We start from the raw sequence: 8,242 nt of genomic DNA on the forward strand, positions 1-8,242 counted from the left end.
AGCAGGTGGCATGGTGGTTAAGGCACTGGACACTCCCTCATGTCCGACCATGGTTCAAGTCCTGGACCTGGTGGCTTGCTTTTTCACTTTCCCCTCTCTCTCTCTCTCTCTCTCTGTGTGTGTGTGTCTCTCTCTCAAAATAAAATGAAGGAATGAATGAGTAAATAAATAAATAAATCTTTAAAAAAAAAGATAGTGTAGGTAGGGATATTATATTAACAAATAAAAAGAAGCACAAAATACCTCCAAGCCAAAACAAATAAGGCAATGTTATAATGAATAGCAAAAATATTTTAATGATTTTTTTTTTTTAACTTTGACGTTGGGAGTCAGACCACACAGTCATACAGTATATGATAGTGGAGAAATTGAAATCTCCATTAGAAATAGTGTTTTTAAATTTATGAAAGAAAATTTAAATATACATTCCTTAGCAGATTTTAGAAACAGGTTGTCCAACAAAGAAATCAGTATAGCAGAATCTGTTTTATGGTTGTTCCTGGAAGGATTAATTCTCCTGACTTCCTATGAAAAAAAAAAATATTAACAGATAGTAAAGACATAGTGAGAATTAATAATTTGCAATACTAAGATTTACTCACTGGCTATGTTTTCACTGAATTATAAAATGCAAACAATTTTCAGCAGAGAGATTTACATGTTTCTGTTAAGCGTTCTTTCCTTTGCTCCTCCCACTCATCCCTTACCATCTACTCCTCTTTCTTCTAGACTCTATTATCTACACTTATCCTCTCTTCTATGATGTTGTCAGATCTTTCCATTTCTGCAGTAGAGTACAGATAATATACTGAGTGGAGATACATAGTGCATGTCTTCTAGAGTCAGGCTTACTTCACTTAGCATTAAGTCTTCCATTTTCAACCAGTTTGAATGAAATAATAGAGCATGATTGTTCCTTATGGTTGATTAGCATTCCGTACCATATATGTGACATGCTTTTTCAATCCCTCTTTATTTCTTAGGCACTTGCATTGGTTCCATGTTGTAGCAATGGTGAATAATGCTGCAATAAACATGGACATGCAGGTGTGTCTCCAACAGAATATTTTGCTATATTTTGGATAAATACTAAAAAGTAGGATTACTGGATCAAATGGTAATTTTACTTACAAGTTTTTTAGGACTCTACATTTCTTTTTCACAACAGTTAATTTTACATTTAATTTACATTCCCACCAACAGTGTAGGATAGCTCACTTTTCACCAAACCCTTACTAGCATTTGTTCTTAGCTTTCTGATCCTAGCCATTCTTACTGGGGTTAAATGGTATCTCATTGTAGTTTTGAAAATGATGTATTTGGCAATACTTTTGATTGAGTATCATGTGTTGCATGCATATGTTGAAAAATCATTTTGTGAGCCATAGAAATGTATGATGAAAAAACCTAAGAATAAAGTATCCTTGACTTGTGAGTCATGTGTTACATTCATATGTTAAAAAAATATTGTTAGCCATAGATATGTACAATAATAAACTATAATATGAATATTATATTAAAATAATAATCTAATAAAAATGATATACCTTTTATAAATACATTTATAAAATAAAAATATAATTAAAAATGTAAATATTGTCCTTCATTATCTGCCATTGATAAATAAACTGTTAGTCATTAGACCTAGTATCTAAGAATTCTCTTGCTAAAATGAAAAAAAAAACTGCAAAAGGTAAATAACATGCAAAGGAAAACTAACAAATATACTAACAAACAAAGAACAACAGAGCTGCACACGGATGTTTTTAGCAGTTTCACTGATAATTTCCAATAGCTAAAAGCAACCAAGACATCCACTTACTCTTTACAAGAGTAAATAAGTGAATAATACTCCAGATTCCAATAATAGTAGACTATTATCCAGGGATGAAAACAAACAATAATCAACAATGAAAAGACATAGTGGAACTTAAATGCATATTACCAAGCAAAAGAAGACAATGTGAAAATATTTCTTAATGTGTGCCGGTTATATGACATTCTCATTCTGGAAAGGCCAAAACCATGGAGACAGTAAGAAAATTAGTCATTTCCAAGGGTGAGGAGAGGAAGAGGACTGGGTAGATAGAGCACAGGGGATTTTAGGGCAGTGAAATTGTTGTGTATATTACTACAATGGAGGATCCATATCATTACATGTTTGTCCAACGTCACAGACTATACAACACTGATAATGAGCTATAGACTTTGGGTGATACATATGTGTCAATGTAGGTTCATTTGACTGTAACAAATATACTACTATGCTGGTAATGTTTATAATGAAGAAGGCTGTGAGTGTGCATGTGTGTGTAGAGGGTCAGGAAGTAGAATGTATATCCAAAATATATGTACCTTACACGTCATTGTTCTTTGAATATAAAAGTTATCTTAAAAAATCTATTAATTAAAAATATATCATGGCACAATGGATAAAGCAATACATACTATAACTATTAGAAGAGATTTCTGGGGGCCAGGAGATGGTGCAGTGGTTACATCATTGGACTCCCACTTGGCCAACTGCCATTCAAGTCCTAGACCAGTGGCTTGAAAATCACACTGGGTGTGTGCACATGCATGCCCAAGATCCCAGAAGGAGAATGGAGGAGGAGGAATTGATGCATGGCCATCTCTGCTGGTGGGTGACTTAGTTTTCCTCTCACTGTTTCTGTCTCTCTTTCTGACAAGCACACATTCCCTATAACAAAGACCCCTTAAAAATAAAGAAGAGGGACCAGCAGTTGGCGTAATGGCTATGTCGCTGGACTCCCTTATAGTCGACAGTGGTTCGTGTCCCGGACCTGGTGGCTTAAAACTCACGCCAGGCGCGTGTGCGTGCATGCCCAAGATCCTGAGAGGAGAGTGGAAGAGAAGGGACTGCGGCATGGCCATCCCCCCTGGGGGATTATTTCTTGCTTTCTGTCTCTCTATGTCTGCCTGGTGAGTGCATGCGCCCTATAGCAAAAACCTCTCCAAAAAAAAAAAAAGAAAGAAAGAAAGAAAGAAAGAAAGAAAGAAAGAAAGAAAGAAAGAAGAAAGAATTTCTGCAAAATATTTTTCTGCAAATTATTTCTAAAGATAATTTTATAACTTTGTTTTTTGCATTCTTGGTATAAAATATGATTTCATAGCAAATACTAGGTATTTCATAAGGAAGAGAGGACTGGATAATAGGATATTGTGGAAAGCAAAGTGATCAAGATACTGGAACTTTTTTAAAAAATTTTCTTAAAGAATTATTTTATTTAAACTTTATTTATTTATTTTACTTATTCTTTTTTATTTAATTTATTTCTTTTTGTATATACATTCAATCACATTGTTTAGCTTACAATGTGAACATTTCAATATGTGAACATTTCTTCCCAGTCCCGTTGATCAAAATATCTTCAACCAATAACACCACACCTCCCCATCCCGTCAATGCTCTACCTCCGTATCCCTTCTCCAAATGTCCTTCGTTAGGCCCCACTCCTCCACACACACCTCATCTGACAGTCACACCCATCTCTTGTGTTTGTACAACCGTTAGTCAATCAGTTTCAGTCATAGAGCGCAGACATTTGGTATATGTTAAGTGAGGACATACAATGTCTCTCCTTCATAGCCTGGCTTGCCTCATTAAGCAGTAAATCTTCCATATTTTTCCACTTTCTGTCAAAAGCCAGGGTTTTGTTGGTTTTTATGGCTTAGTAGTATTCGATACTGGAACTTTTATAACATGTAAACAATATAAAAGTTTCAACTACTCTCTAGTTTACTCTGTACTGTTTAAAGAAGGATAAAGGACAGAAAAATGAGGAATACAACTTTAAGTAGAGTTGTTAGAAAGAAATTGGATACATTATTTCTCAGTAGTTACTAGCTAAGAAATATAAGTACTTTCAGATGTAAATTTCTCTCCAAAATCCATCACTGGACACAGATCAGTCTCAGTATGGATGTCAATGTTTCCAAAATGACCAGATTTATTATAATTTATATCTAATCGATTATGAAAGAAAAATAAATACCTTCCAGTAAGAGTTCTTGGCATAAAATAACACCTGCCTTTCTTAAAAAAAAAACAGAAATTTTTTAAACATCAATGAAAACATCTCTCTTCTATTTGGCTGTATATACTAGTCTCACATGTCTAGAACATCTCTTACGTCATTAATAACTATACTTTCCTTACAAAAACAAGTGATGTCTGAAAGCTTCTATCTCCATGTGCCTAAAAGGGGCAGAATGGAATCCAGTTGGCCCTCAGTGCCATATCACAACCTTTTACTTCTTTATTTTCTGCCTTAAGGAAATATTGCTATCTGAATTACCACTTAACCACACATCTCATAAATTCCATAACTCTGTCTTAGTACCATGCCTTGGGTCCCATTTCCCAGACATCTCTCTCTGACAAGTCCTTTCTCAGCAGAATGGTCGCGCTGTTTCACACAGCTATCCTGACAGAGCTACTTCTGTCCTGCATCAGGGACAATCCAGGTAGAATTGCGGAGACAGTAGTGATTTGCAGTGCAGGGAACCCCTCTTGTATTTCTTTCTCTTGGAGGAGGGAGTATACATCACTTCTTTTTTTTTTTTTTTTTTTTTTTTTCTACTGGAGTCTTTGAAGCCTCTGGAAAAATCAGAGAAAAACATTCTGTCCACTCCAAAGAGAATTATCAATAGTTCTGGCTACTTATTTGTTTATCTGTTTGATTTGATTTGATGTTTTATCTAGACACTGAATGGTTAGTTTCATTTTTCTTTTCTTTCTTTCTTTTTTTTTTTGTAAAGAAAAATGCTGTTGTGTATATGTGTACCTGTCTATGCATGATAAGCATGTTTTTTTGTGTATAGTCTAGAAAGTGTGGAGGTTCTGAGGAGTGTTCACAGGAAACACCTTTTCCATTAGAGAAAATACTATACAACAGACTATGAAAATTATCATTTTTATTTATTTATTTTTATTTCTTCAATGAATGAGAGAGACAGAGAGACAGCACCGCCCCGAACAGAGACTTGATGATGCAGTCTACCCCCAGCATCAGCCAGCCCCAGATTAAGGGCAGTTGTGTACTTTGTGTACTCAAGCGAGTTCTCTAGATGCAAATCCAGAACTCCCTATGTATGTCAGCTTTGAAGAGCATCCATGTACTACCACCGTACCATGTTCTACTACCGGACCCTAGTATCATTGTTAATCCATGGGGCTAGATAATTTTGTTGGCAGAAAATATGACTACAGTGCCATTTTTTAAATCAAGAGGTTTTTGCCTTAGGGTGCATGTGATTGCCAGAGAGAGAGTCAGACAGAAACAGTGAGAGAGAAAGTGAGAAATCACCTTTGGGAGAATAGTTGCCCCATAAACCCTTCTCCTTCATACTCCTCCCAGGTTCTTGGGCATTAACACATGATTTGGCCCAGCATGATTTTCAAGCCATCGGTCAAGGACTCAAACAGCAGTCAGCCATGTCAGAGTCCAGCGGCGTAACTACTACACCATCTGCTTGTTCCTGGTATGCCACTACTAATTCCACATCTTAAATGCTGTTAGTTTTTTAAACACTTTCATTTTTTGAATAGACACATGCTCATACATCTATTAGCCAGCCTGTAGCATGGTGCCAAATCTTCGATGAACTTCATTAATTGATTTGCTTAGTTTAAGAATAAATGCATAATTTTTAAGACATATATATGGTTATGAATGTGCAATTTAACTAAATTTATGCATTGTTGTATGATTTATTGGACATTTTAAAGTAACCATGACTAAATTGTATTAGAAGAATCCACTAACCAACTAATGAACAGTCATCTTACATAGGCCTCAGTGTTGAATAGAAATCATCAGACTAGAATAAGCTTAAAATCCTTGGACAGGGCCTAATGGAGAGACTGTAGGATAAAATGAGCTGTCCTATTTGACTTCAAGCCTCTATCAAATTCTTCCTTTCTCTCATCTTCTTAACCCTGTATCCATCTCTAGACATCCAGTGAGTGTTGATTTAGACACTTCTAAGATAGTCTAGTTTCTCTTTAAGACCCAGGAAAGGTCTATCAACATAGTTACATTACACCCTAGATATCTAGAACAGTATTAATTTCAAATACTTTATTTTCTTTCCATCTAAACCATCAACTTCCCCATAACTTTTTGAGTTTATTAAATATTTATTGGACTAAACCTGCTGCATCTAAAACTTTAAAAACTATTCTACTCTACATTCTGATTTTTATTATAAACTGACCCATAATCTAAAGTAGGCAAACTCCCCCCTCCAAAAAAAAAAAATAAAAGTAAAAATTGACTAGGAAGTGTTTTGTCCAAACTACTTTTTTCAAGAAAGTGGGAATATATCATAGGAGGATTCAGTATCTTCTTAGTTTGCCTTACAGATTCAGACATGCTTTCAAACTTCAGAGTTGGGAAAGCTGAGCTAAATATTCAATTTGTCCTGTTGTTCTGCTTTTCATTCTTGATAGGAAATGTAGTGAGATGGTTATAAATTCTAGGTCTGGGGTCAGAAACTTCAGACGTTAAGCCCTAGTTTGCTATATACTGGCTATATTACTATATACAAATTACTTAACCTAAATAAACCTAAAGTAAGATTAATTTATTTTTCTTTGTGTTGCATTAATATTAGCATAATGATAATGTCATTTATTCACTCTTTAAATCTATGATCGAGCTTGAACCTCAGAACCAACCTCTAATTATAAGAGTAGGATATATGAAGAGACTTCAAAACATTTGTGAAAAAAAAATAGAATTAAAGTATGAGCTTGCTGCAAGGCAAAAATTGTTTTAAATCCATGCATTTATTTATAGTACACATTTCTCATGAACATTTTGAAGACTCCTTATACTTTCCTGTATTTAAAAATGAATAAAATATTTTTTAAAAGGAAATGAACAGAGGCTGAATGGTGGTAATGCAGTAAAATGCAAGATGCTATGAAGCTCTTCCACATGGAAAGGTGCCAGGCTCGAGTCTGAAAATCTTCCTGAATATGCCTGGCATGTGTGTGTGTCCGTGACCTAGGGTTAGTGGAATTTGGGAGTGGACTGCACCATCAAGATCCTGTTAGGTGAGCTGTCTCTCTGTTTTTCACTTTCTCTCTCTGTAGATGTCTCTCATTTATGAAAAAAGTAGTTAAAATGAAACTTTTGAAAATTTAATATTTGCAAAAGTTACACATGAGGTTAATGGCTGAATTAAGACAAGTAAGGAGGGATTGCCTCAAAATTATTAAAAAAAAAAAAAGGGCCCAGCAGTTAGCGTAATAGCTATGTCGCTGGACTCCCATGTAGTCGACCGCGGTTCGAGTCCCGGACTCGGTGGCTTCAACTCACGCCCGGCGCGTGTGCGTGCGTGCCCAGGGTCCCGAGAGGAGAATGGAGGAGAAGGGATTGCGGCGTGGCCATCCCCCCTGGGGAGTGAGTTCTCGCTTTCTGTCTCTCTCTATCTGTCTGGCGAGCGCACGCGCCCTATAGCTAAAACCTCTCAAAAAAAAAAAAAATACAGGGTTTTGCCATAGGGTGCGTACACTTGCCAGAGAGAAACAGAGAAAAGGACAGTGAGGAATTTCCCCCTCTCCCCTTTGGGGGGGATGGACAGCCACAACACAATCCCTTCTCCACTATTCTCCTCTTGGGATTTTGGGCACATATGCACATACACCTATTGTGATTTCAAGGTGCCACTTCTGGGTCTCAAACCATGGAAGGCCATCTGTGAATCCACTGCCTTAACCAACACACTACCTACTGGCCCCTCTGTGGTAGATTTTCAAGCTGCCAGGTCTAGGGCTTGAGAGAGATTGACTATTGGGAATCTAATACCTTGACTACTACACTACCTGCCAGATCCCAGGATTATTAGATCTTTTTTCTGGTAAAATTGAAAGCTATTGGGCCAACAGATGGCATGGAGGTTAAAGTGACTTTATCCCACATGGTAGACAGCATGGTGGATATCAGGACTCAAAGACTTGGGAATCACACCAAGCACAGGTGCATGGGTGCTCAAAATCATGGGAGAAGAATGGAAGAGAGGAGGCTGTGGCATGGTCATCCTCTCTAGGGGGTGATTTCTCACTTTCCCTCTTAATCTCTCTGTCTGTCTGGCAAACACATATGCCCTAGAGCAAACTAAATTAAATAAATAATTTTTTAAGCACTAATATTGCTGCAGTTAAGCATAGTGGTCTTGGGACTAGCAGTTAGCATAATGGCTATGTCGCTGG

This window comes from Tupaia chinensis, unplaced genomic scaffold, assembly GCF_000334495.1.
Source record: "Tupaia chinensis unplaced genomic scaffold, TupChi_1.0 Scaffold000564_1, whole genome shotgun sequence".
NCBI classification, from domain to species: domain Eukaryota; kingdom Metazoa; phylum Chordata; class Mammalia; order Scandentia; family Tupaiidae; genus Tupaia; species Tupaia belangeri.